A 13,007-nucleotide genomic window follows, 5' to 3' on the forward strand; every position below is an offset into this window, starting at 1 on the left:
GCTAGAAAGGCAAAAAAAATGCTGAACAATACAGACCACAAAGTGATGCACATATTACAACCAGGGTGGATATAACCAGACTGCTAATGAGGCAAAAAGAAGTGACATCAGTATAGAACCTCCTGTTGGTTTCCTCACAGCTGTAAGGACAGAAATGAGCAGTGGCTCACTATAGATGTCCACCTGAGAGGTGCTGAATTGTCCCCTGCACACCAAAGATAAAGGAAACACAGGCTCCTGAAGATGGTTGTTAGGAACTTCATCTCAGTTAGATGCCCAAAATAACTGATCTGAGCCCTTCCAGTTTTGCCTTCTCCCCATTCACGTCTCTCCCATAAACCTAAATGAAGTTTGAGACAAAGCACATAGAGCAGAAATGTGGAACTGGGCAGAGAAAGGTGAAAGAGTAGGTGAAAAACTAAATATCCTAAAGCATCCAAACTACATGTCTGATGAGAAGGGAAAGGACAGGGGGACAAGCGATATGAGATAGAGGAAGGAAAAAGGACTGGGAACAGGGAATATAGTGTTTAGAGACTATGGTTTTCACCAGTCCATTATGTGTTACAGGAACTACACAACAGAGGGGCATTAGGTTGGAACATTATCCAGAGCTGTACTAAACTAATTTATAAAAGATCAAATCACTTACTGAAATACTGAGACCAGACTGTTTGGAAAACTGTGAGGCACATAGATGTGGCTCTGAGCAGTCATATAACCTTCACAGAGGAGTCCCAACCAAAGGGGGCTTCAGTTAGCACTGCTAAACTCCTGCCACCCTCACAGTCTTTTCCGACACTATGAATAATGCTAAAATCAACACATGAGGATGATGGTACGAGCTCAAAATGAGCACCACACTTCAATACCATGTTCTCATAACAATGGGCAGAGCTGCTTGAAAGCACAAATCACGCCTACATGCATTGGCCAGAAGCAACAATATTGCTAAGGGACAAATTTTCTTTTTTGTAAATTTAAAATTAAAAAAAGGGTCTGATCACAGTGGAAGACCAAGAAACAACAGGATTGCAAGACTGCATTAGACCGTGCCCAACCTTAAGTGATATTCATGAACAGAAAGGTCACAAACGCGACAGAAGCAAGAATCAGATACTCTCGCCTCATGTGCTGCTGCTTCCTCCATCCTCACCTCTTCTGTCCCTACATTATCCTTATCTTCCTTCTTGCATCCATACCCCATGCATTCTGGATAAAAGTGAACACAATTGAGACTGCATTTGTTCACTCTCACTGGCATTTAATTCTCTACTCACTTTGTTCACTCAGCTCCAAAATAGACCCTGGAGGTAGTTTTGCAGGGGTTTTTGCTCTGATGGCACTGACAGCCTGCTCATACTGTTCCCTGTATCGTATGCCTACCTATTTTTAATCCCTTAAATCATGATTTAGCTTATTGAGTGCCAAAAAGGGTTAACCTTTGCGGCTGGACGTGCAAAAAAAGCTACAGCAAATCATGGCAGACAACTTTCTCTTTGAGAATTTCAAAAATAGCTATGTTCAATTGCCTGCTATTATTTCAACTCATTTATCAACTGCAGACATGCCACTTACTCTTCTGGAATTCCCTGGATCATATCTAGAGCTTTTACAAAGAGATATAAAATTTACAATTGTCCAGACACTTTCTACAGTAACTTTTTAATGCAGAAATGCACACTAATGGCACTTCAGCCACTTCACTGGTGTAAATGCAGTCTGGGACATTTTACAAACAAGAAGCACATAGCTCCTGTGCTACCCATGACCATTTCAAAGATGTCCATCCCATTCAGTATGAAGAATGGCTTGGCACTACACTGCTGTCTGCCAGGAAAAGAAAACAATCTAGCAGAAATACAGCTATTTTCTTTTTCATAGTGATCCTCCAAATAAGCATTAATGAAGAAGTTGGACTTCTCAAAATCCTTAGTTTCCTCCAAGTTAAAAATCAAAGAATATTGTTGGCTTGTGGAAAATAATTTAATCACGGGGCTGAGTTCATAGGCACAGCATGACAGGAATGTCAGCATGATGATAAACTTGTGAAAAATGAAAGTTTATCACTACCTTTGGAAGGCACTTAGGATAAACTATGGGTAACAGTTTATTATTGATACTGACTCTCTGAGTGCAGATTACTGCAACCACAAAAGCAGCCTGCCATGCTGCTGCTGTGATGGCTGAAAATACAGGAGAGCCTTGGAAATTGATAGGAAGCAGTTCAAACCTCACTGCAGAGATGGGGAGCTATTTAGTGAAAGATTTCAAATATTTCAAGTCTAGTCTGAACTTGGTATCAGAAGGAATGGAAATGTCAATGGCTTCTTGGGCCTATTCTTTTCCAAACAGAGATCAAGTGGAAAAGGAGGGATTTCGTCTAGACATCTAACACAGATGCGTGTAACCAGCTGAGCAGCCCTTACAAAGGAAAGAAAAAGTGCATTAGAGGTCTGAATAGCTTTGCACTGTATTAGAGTTTCTCCCCAACAAGGCTTTAGCATCATCCTGGGCACCCAGAACAACCCAAACCCCTTGTTTTTCTCCTTCATTCCTCTGAAGCTCTGCTTTTGCCAGGAAACAAAACTTACAGGGAATGAATTTCCAGGCCCCAGTGTGGGGAGCTATTCTGGTTCTATTTAACCATCTCGTGAAAAGCTCACAGACTAATGCTGCTGCACTTGGCAGCAAGACTCCAAACTTTACTTCCCTCAGCCCTAAACCTGCTTGGTTCATTAATGTTTTGCCTTCCATTTTATTCAGCCTATGTCCCTTTCTGTTGGTGTGGAAAGAAGACCCCTGGAACACTGTCTTTCCTTGACAACATAATTTCTTGCTCTTGGTGACACATGCAGTAATTAATCTCTGACAGTTCCTCACTGGGGAAAATCTGACCACTCCACTGAGAGTCCCACTCACAAAAATCACCACTCAGTCTTTCCAAAATTGTATTCTTCTTCCACAAGGCAAGCGCCAAGTGGGAATATAATAAAAAAGCCAGTCCCTACACATGCAGTGATACGCAGACAGGGAGCCCTCCTGGTTTATCCATGGTGTGCTCTACTTTCTCCCTTGTAACAGTTTTATCTTTAAAAGCCCTTGCCCACCAACCCACTTTCTCTGACACACTTGTTGCTGGTTTTAAGTGAAGCACGCTTCACATTAAACCTCTTCAAACCTCTACCTCTGCTAATTAAACAAGGAACCTCAGCATTGCTTGGACACACATTAGTTCCCTGTGATCCAAATGGGAGAATGGGAGGATGCGCATTCTGTAACAGACATTCAGTGCTTGCCCTGCCACCACCACAAAGCTGGCGTAAGGTCACTTCTCCTTTTCATTGGATTGAGACTCCAATTCCAAATTCCCTGGCATCCAAGTTTGTTGCATTCATTCTCCCTGATGTGAGAGTTCTGCAACCTACCCTGTGCGCACCTCTAGGAACTACGCCTCTCTCAGAGTCTGCCATCACCTAAGAAGAAATAAATCCTGCATAAGTTATTTAGGACGCCAGAGCTCATCGCAGCACACATTTAGATTTATATACATTCATGTCCAGAAGTTGGTGAAGATCTACCTCTCAAGATACTGACATTTTCCTCAGAATTCCAGGCAGAAAAATAACTACTGGCAACAATTCCATACAGTGCATATCCAGACCCAGACACAATCACCTCCAGGTTTGACTTGAGAAGAGCGAACTTACTCTGTTAGCGGTTGTGTTAGACCATGGGCTAAGGCAGATTAAAAAAAGACAAAAACCTCACACAACAAAATCAATCTAAGTACAACACTTAGATTCAACAGAATGAGCAACAAAGAAAAAAATTTACCGGAGAACAAGGCTAGTTGCCTGTGGGGAGAATATCTTAAAATCTACGGTAAAGTCATACTTGGCAAAATTCAACAGATCTGGTAAACATCAAAGATAAAATTCAGCAGAATAATTCCACCAAGCACCATTAAAAGAAAAATGGGACCAGCAGGGTTACCAGTGAAAAACAATGCCAGGCCTAATAGCACTGATCTACCAGAAGCAATTTATTATGACACCAGAAATAGCTATTTTCACAGTGGATGCTTGAAATGAAAACTTTAAAGCTTCTTTAAGTCTTGAGCTATAGCAAAGTATTCAACCAGCCAGCCAAAATAGCTGAAGGGAAATAGGAAGGCCACATGTGGAACTAATTACTCATGTAGAGGCTATGACAAAGAACATTTCTCCAGACTTTTCATGGGGGCTTCACTTTCAGGAAGTAACTCTAATTACTGTTCAAGTCTCGGCAGCCTGCATGCCGCTGACAGTTCCAAGAAAAAATGAACCTATTTGCCCTTTTTCTTGGTCTGAAATGCCAAAATAGAAAAGCACAACTAGAGTCATTAAAAAGAAAGAAAATAAGCACTGGCTTATTACATTAGCTTCCCGAGCAAAATCTTTTTTATAAATTCGGTTTTTCAGCCTTCACAAAAGAGCAAATTCTGCGTCTACATTAACTCGCTCTCTGTTGGCTGCAGTGAAACTGTACATCTTGACTTTTTACAGCTTTTCCATACTGGGGCCCACTTCCTGCCCAGTTGAAGAAAAAAATCTGGCCTGAAGATGAAATGACTGCTTAACATTACACTAAAACATCTGGTACCATTTTATACACAGACCCATGTCTGAGAGCAGGCAATTCTAGCGGTCTCACCAGCGGCACAGTGCATACCCAAACCTCCCCAGGGTGACATCATCCCATATATGGACTCTCAGGCCCAGCCCTCCCCCTTTTCCTGGTCCTAAATTCATTGCCAGATCCCCAGTCTGCTGCAAATGTGCCACGTCAAGACTGGAAATCACAGCACTTCAGTGTGTTTCAGTGAGTGCTGCAGAGTGTGAGGGAGAGCCGAGCACAACCCGTGATGCAGGAAGGCAGTTTTTCCCCGAGACTAAAAGAGGATTTAAAATAAATAAATAGACGCGTCCGGAGATCCTGCTCCGTCGCCCCAGTGTTCAGACTACCTGTTCAGGACAATGCTGTTGTACAGTAGTCTGCACATTGGTTAGACTGGGCAAGGGAAAGCAGCGGCATGGACTATTGGGGACGCAAGTTGCTATTGCCAAGGAGAAGACCCTCACTGCTCCTTTCAGATCTCATATACAGTATTTTTCTTCACAGGTTTTGCACACTAGGGAATAAGAAACGCTAAGGGACACTGTGAAAAAGGAGGACTTCAGAATAAAGCGGGGAAGACATTCTGGTAAGGCCTACTTTGGAAGAACACCTGGCCTATGACCTGGCGAACCTAGGTGACTCCCCTCCCCCCTTCCTCCAGTCATCACTGCAAGAAAGATGGAGCTCTGATGGTGCACTAAAACCCATGCAAGAAATGAGAGAGGTATATTACCTAGAGGTACACTACCTAGAGAAGTGTACAACAGTAAAGTTAAAGTCGGTCATTTCTTTTTTATTAATTTTTTTTAACTTAAAATAAAGCCTTTTTTTCCCCCCCACAAACTAAAAAGGTAAATTTAATGGGTTTTTTAACTTGTAGCCGTCAGTATAAATATTTAAGGCGTATATATTTTTTTATCTTAGGTTTGCTAGAAGTGTGTGTTCTGAATAGCTCCTGTTACGATCTATGATCTGAAGATCAATTTTAAAAAATTATTTTTGCTTAAAGTAATAAAATAATAGAAAAGAATGCATGAATAATGTTTTAAATTATTGTAAAATATAATATATCACCTCTGAGAAAACTGTATTTAGTTTTTTATATGCAGTTGAAACTTTGCAAGTAACTTATGCTATATGTGCTAATGAAAACTGGGAGGGGAACCATAGAAAAAGTGACTACACCATGCCAGGCTGCTGCCATGTAGAATACAAAACCTTTGACTGTCAGGAAAATTTACCTCTTAAAGTTCAGGATGTGATGGAAAAAAAATCAATCAATAAATAAAAGAGAAGAAAGAGGTTTCCAACCCAATACCTGGCTGGACATTGCATGGGAGTGATCAGGACCGACTGATTGTTGCCGCTCTCATGTATACTTTGAATCGCTGATAATTCTTCTACCATTCAAAATAATAAGTACTTTGTCCTGAATCCCACTGATAAAAATGGAATTTGTAAACGAATGCAGAAGTTTGCTTTGGTGAATTTCCAGCTGTCCTGGTAGGGGAAAAAAACCCTCAGGCTGAATGAAATCCCCATGGACAAAATAATACAAAAAGTCTGGGCTGCAATTTGATACCAGCCGAGCTCCAGAGTCAGCTCCCCTAAAGTTAACAGTAGTAACAAACTACTGCAACCAGAAAAAAATCCCACCTATATGGTGCTCATTATTGCCAGGAAGGCTTGGAATAGCTATACTGTAAAAAGAATTAGCATAAATATGCAGCCATTAGTATTATAACCAGCCAATTTAGCAGAATGCGTGTTGTATTTTAGACAGCCTTGATGCTATACTTTTTAAAAACAAAACCAAAAAAATCTGTATATTATGATGACCTTTTCCACTGTTCCTTCGATAATCAATAGAGGAATTATTGGGGAGAATTGGTCATGTAGTGTTAGTGTGATGGTGCCTGGACTGGCTGCCTTAAAGCTTACAAAGCAAGGACTAGCACTATCATTTCCCTCTGTCTCCCAGCAAAACTTACGTCTTTTGACCAAAAGAAGTCTTTTTTAATGTATATATACACTTGTAAGTTATTCAGCCTCTCTTTTTTTTTTTGTGGAAGATTATTTTTGGGATTAATTTAGTGGGGTTTTATCCATTATAGTATGAGTAGATGGAATTTTATTCTCGTTCTGCTTAAAAGTGGAGTTACAACACACAATTATATGTGGTTATTAAGGGAAAATCTGAAGCGACAGGAAGAAATTAAAGGAGTGGAACTAGAGTCAAACCAGCATTAATATTTCTCTAAGTATGATTGCTGGTTTAGGCATAGCAAATCTGAAAAGTTTTATGACTTAGATTTTGCTTAAGCAGTAGAAAAATGTTTCCAAATCTTGTTAAGAAACTCACTCAGTTTTGCTTTCAAGGGGAATATAATCATTTGCAAATATTTTTTTCTATCTCATGCTTACTTGCAAAGCTACTTTTCTTTTTATAATTCTGATCTAGAAATTAAGGAAGGAAATGCTGTTATCCAGGGAATAATAGGCTCTCCATGAAAACAGTGTTGCAGATAGCCTGTGTTAACTTTTGCTAAATAAGCAAGGACGATGGAAACATATGGAACGAGTGTTTCTCTTATCTCTAGTCCATTATTTGCACTAATCTTTATTTTAAATGACCTTTCTGGATTTAGGAAGTGATTCCCCTCCCATACACCCATGACTCTTCAAAGTTACATTTTTAGACTGTAAGGCTGAGATCGAGGAGGCCCCCTTGGCATGGGGCTTGGAAAGGAGGCGGGGGGGAAATGCAGTGTGCAAAGCAACAGATATGGAAAGAAAGGCTGTATTGTTAGGAATGAATAAGGAAGTATATCAACCTCAGCTCAGTAATCAAAACATTTTTAAAGTGAATTAAATGATTCTGCGGTTCTTAAAACACTGCCGGTTTAGTTGAAACAATTTCTAGTTGATCATAGTCACAGAGAAGAGATTTCAATAGTTACAAAACAAGAGGCTTTAAATATGCATGTCAACAAACACAAGTAGGCTGCATGTAAATATTTCAAAAGAAAAAAAAACCTCAAAAAACAAAATACCACCAAATATTACTTTTAGTAATGAATAAAAAAAATTTAGCAGGACCCAATGCATACTAATCATGGTGAGAGATCTCTAAAGCCAGGACAATACCGATGCTTAAGCCTGTTGTATGAACTGATATATATTACCAAAAAATGCACAAAAACAGAAAAAGCAAATTAAAGCCAGTAAGAACATTTAAATAGGTGAGTGTTTCAATATAATGGACTTTCTTTCTTCTTTAGGGAGTTTATTTTTTTTAAGTGCACTCAAAAAAATAAAATAGGGAAGAGGAAGACAATATTTCAAACCTTTTCTAGCTATTCCTTTAATGTTAAAAATAAAAGGAAAAGAGAGAGAAGGGTGGGGGAAAGTCAGTTAACTTTACAGAAATAAATATAGATCAAATAAGTATTCAAATGTGAAAAAAATGAGTTACTTTAAAAAAACCCATGTCATTTCACATTTTTCTGCCTTGTCATTAAGCTGCATGTTGTCTTCTTTATTACCATTCCCAGTGCTATTCAGTGCATCTGTATTTTCAGAGCACTAAAGACACTGCAACCCTCCCCATGCTCCTTGCCCCCCTTCCTGTACTCTCACTGTGCCTCCAGACCACCCAAGTATCATTTCTGTGTGGAAAATATTATAACCAAAATAGCAAAATACCTGTATGAAAATTCCAGGCTTCTACATAGAATGTTCATTATAATCTTTCAATCAAAATCTGTTAAGCAGATTGGAAAATGAAAAGCCCTAAACTTTGGTGTGTTGGGTTTTTTAAATAAATTTTAATCAAGAGCATAACTTTACTTTTACTTGTAAAAGGCTTTGCTTCCTGAACTGTACTTTATTTAGAAAAAAAAAAAATCTTAATTGAAATACTATTAAGGGTCAGGTTTAAACCTACAAAAAAACAGGAAATGCCACAGTTAAGAATGAAACTTTCCTGAATTATTCTACTGTAGTTCTGTACTGCATTTTACACAGCACTGCAAAGCAGTATCTAAAAATAACAGCCTTCCCTTAAATAAAGAGTCCTGATCACTATTGGAGGGAATACAATTCTCAATTCAGTTTCCAAGGTACCAATATTTAAAGTCATGTCCTTAACATAAGTTTCTGTGAATATAATATTGGCAATCACAAGAATTTTTTTTTTGTTATGAGTATTCTAAAATATTCTCAAGCCCTTTACTGACTCAATGTGTCAACCAGACACAGCACAAAAAATGTTAAGCCCTTTTAGCAAGTTAACTTACAATTTCCAGGAATTTCAGTTTTTAAATAAAAATCAAGTGAAGATATTAATCTAGTTATGTAGCACCCAATGCATTAACTGAAGGGAAAATAAACTTGCCTCTGTTCGAGATGTAAAGCTTTTTGCTGATTCTTTGATGAATTCTCCTTGTGTACAGTTATTAGAAAGACGGCACAAACCTTCCACTTACGACTTTCCTCCCAGCACAACTTCCCTAGCAGCTGTTAATAGAAAACCTATTATAGAAAATGCATACTTCTGTTCTTCCAGTATTTTATACTATAGGTTGCCAGTCATTTTGACTGTACAATTCTTTGTTATTTTGAGAAGGATCCATAACACAGAAAGTGAGACCTTATTTTCTTCCAGACTAAAGATTTTCATTTCTTGAGCAACTAAATGCAGCAGTTAAATCTGATTAAATCTATGAAACAATCAGTGTATTACATTTGTTTTAAAAATACTTCTAATTTGCCACTTCTGTTTTTCTTCAAAATGGTCAAGTGGGTAGGAAGAAATGTCAACTTAAAGCATACTCTCAAAATTTTACTTAGAGCTACAAAAAATTAAGTAAGCATTTTATAGAGACAAACTATTTAATGTATTGGAATTAATTTTTCATGTCTAAATTAGCTACCCAAGTTTTGTGGTTGATTCATTTATTTAAGACATCTTATTCCATCTTGTTAGGTTCAAGGAAAATTTATACATATAATTGATAAACTTAACTTGTATAGTCAATTTGTATATTAACTAAAATGCACATTGTTCTTTATGGCAAAATTATTAGAGACAGAACACCTGAATAATTACATATTAGTCTCATATAAAACCGCAGCACTATCTCCACCTTTAATGTCTGGTAATTTAATCCCTTTATAATCAGTTTTCAGGCTGGACTTAAACTTGTTTGGCTGCTATTCTGCATGGGATATGTTTGAGAAGGGTTTGAAAGCACAAGTTTGTTGCTTACCTATGGTGGCACTAGTGAGCAACAGATATTCAAGATCACCATTATAAACCAGAAACATTTAATCTGTAGAGAAAATTACAGTTATTCTTTTCCCCCTTTAAGGTTCCAGTGTGTTTTATACCTTCTGAAACAATATGCCAGTGATGTTGCAAATGTCACTGCAAAGTTGGAATACAGTCACTGTGTGTACTCTGTGTAGTGAAAATTCAGCAAAGTAGCACATCTTGTGACGTGAAATGATGCTATTTGCGTGCTTTTAATCTACAGTATTGTCTATACTTAACTGAAAAAAACTTACTGAAGTTTTATGAGGTTAATTTATCTTGTTAGACAGTACAGATTTTGAGAGAAAGCTACATTGAAGTAACATGCAAATCAAAATACTAAAAGGAATATAATACAGGTACAGCTATCACATATTAGCAAAATTGGTACAAAATGCAACCAGTTTTCCTCCCAGCACATTCGCTATAATGGGGTTAATGTGCAAGTGGCAGCCTCCACATATACAGAAAGATTTTTATTTTTAACATCCCAGATTATTGTACTTATCTGCTCCTAGAAAATATGCACTGTATAAACATATCCTTTATCTTGAACTTCAGAATTTCTGTGCTTCCATGAAGAGTAAAAACATCTGGTTAAATTACTATGTGCGAGTACAATATGCAGGCAAAATCCTGTATGAATTGCATATAAAATAAACAATGGCTTCAGTTCTTTTTGCTTTCCAAATGTTCAGTGTGACCAGTCTGTTGAAATTGCATCCCTGATATGTGTCAGCACAATGATAACTCATGTACCGACAAGCTTCTTTTCTGAATAAAATCAAGTTCTGTTCTTGTTCTGCAGCTGCCAATGTTTTAAAGTTTAATTCTGTTATGTGTGTTCCCCCCAACAAATGCCCCCCCAAACTGGACTGGCACAAAGTGTTGCACACCAGCGGCGATGGCTCCAAGGGACTGGCTGGACGGAGTTGTCATGTGTCTGCCTGTCTACACTTGCTGTGCAGAACATCCTCTCACCTGTACAGCAGGCACAGACAGGCAGTCGCATGACAACCCAGCCTGAGGGACAGCCGCCAGTGGGACCCCGCTCTGACACCCCAGAGCATCTGCACCACCAGCTCCAGCCAAGAGTCGCTCTGGACCTCAGATGGCCGGTCAGTAACCAAGCCCAGAGTCAAACCAACACTGCCTGCAAAGTACAATAAAACCCACTGCTGAAATTTTTACTGTGCTTCCTATAGTACTCTTTTCCTAGTTGCTCTCATGACCTCACTACCAATAAGTTTTATTTATATACAGCTCTGTGGCACCTCCGTATGTTCTGTCCTCCCATTTGTTTCCCAGGCATAACTCGATTATTGCTGTATAAAACTCACTGACATTCCTGCTCGCCACAGAAGCCAAGAGCAGCTTATTGTGTGGCAAGTTAATTCTGTAAACATATACGATGTCAGACCTTAGAGTACCTTCTCCCCTTTCCACTCTCTCACCTCCTCACTTGTTTTTGTAATTTCATTCTCCAATCACACATAATTTTACAATTAGGAACAAACTGTGAAATTATAATACAAACTGCATCCATCACCGGATGTTGACAATAACATCATTTCCTATTGAAACAGAGTGGAAATATTTTCTTTGGAAATAAGACTAAAGAGAATTTTTCCCAATCAATGTAAATCTCACATTTTTAGAAATTCTAATCCTAGAGTCCAGCTTGGCATCCTTTGCACACCAATAATGCCAGTGAAATCTCTGGATGCTTTAGAAAGAATAATAAAATCACATTCTGGGACCATGCACTGTAAAAATGCTACACCACTTTACAAATGGCCTCCATTTCTTTACAGTAAGGAGGCTTTTGATTCACAAGCTGGAATGACATTCCACATTCCCGCATCCTAATGTAGAAGTGGCTAATTTACAAAATTCATATTTGCAGGCTGACTCCCAAATCAACTTTAGTTAATACTATTTAACAAAATAGTAACAACTGAGAGCTAAAACGCTCAGATTTAATAATCTCTGTGCGTGTAGGTGTGCCTTATAATACCTCGGATAGGATTACATGGAATACTCTACAAAATAAATCTGTATTTGTGAGGTCACTGAGTGTGCTGATCTTGCACTTGTTTACAGCAGTCTCAAAGCCAGTACACAGCACTATCCTTGCTTCATTTTTAAGTAAGTAGAAAAGCACAAAGTCATGGTAGGTCACACAGCAAAGTTATGAACAGAAGCAAGTGTATGCAGGATCAGAAACTAATCCAGGTTAGTTCTCACAGAACTGATACTATAACTGCTTTAATCCCACTGTTCAAACATCAACTTGGCATTTCCATAACTACAAGTCTAAAAAGCATTCTCAGGCACTGAATCCCTCTCATCAGGAATAAAATCCTGGTGTATGTTTGACAGCAACAAAACCATGTGAAGAAACCAACCATTTATTTTCTAATACTGATATCACACAGCAAAATCTGGAATCTTTTGCCAAAGCAACTTGCTTCTAAATGCATTACACCGTGGATTCATCACTTATAAAGCTGCACCTCACAAACAAAGGAATTTACAACCTTCTAACGGCACTAGCAAGCAAGCACCAGTGATTTTGATCTCAGAGTAAATTCCAGGCTGGAAAACAGGCTCAGCTTACAGTAGAGCGGGTACACAGCCCTGGAGGCCCCAGCAGGCACTGTAGCTATGCAAAGCACATTGTCAGAACTCTCTGGTACAAAGCTCTGCAGCATTCCTTCCCCAGGGGTACAGGAGCAGGGGGAACAAACTGCTCACCATGGCAAGAGCAGCAAGGTGAGACCTAACTCTGCACCTTCCTCAGCTGCCATGGAAAGGCTCCTGGCCAGCCCAAGCAGGCGGACAGGGGCTCCGAACTCCCCACGACCTCGCAGGGCACAGCCAGACACACAAACACAGGGATCACTTCTCACATCACCGAGACTGCGCATCTCACCAGGGGTGAAACACACCCCACACAGCCACTTCAGGCATCAGCTGAGGAGCCTTACTAATTTTTTCAGTCTTACTGAGAAGGTCCAACACCAAAAAAAAG

General features: G+C 39.0%; 1 protein-coding gene across 14 annotated transcripts in view; it reads right to left on the minus strand.

Moving 5' to 3' along the window:
* The window catches only part of DNM3 (dynamin 3), a 173,445-nt gene that overhangs the window by 107,652 nt on the left and 52,786 nt on the right, over positions 1 to 13,007 (minus strand). The window lies entirely within an intron of this gene.

The sequence above is a fragment of the Corvus cornix genome, chromosome 8 (assembly GCF_000738735.6).
Source record: "Corvus cornix cornix isolate S_Up_H32 chromosome 8, ASM73873v5, whole genome shotgun sequence".
Taxonomy (NCBI): Eukaryota; Metazoa; Chordata; class Aves; order Passeriformes; family Corvidae; genus Corvus; species Corvus cornix.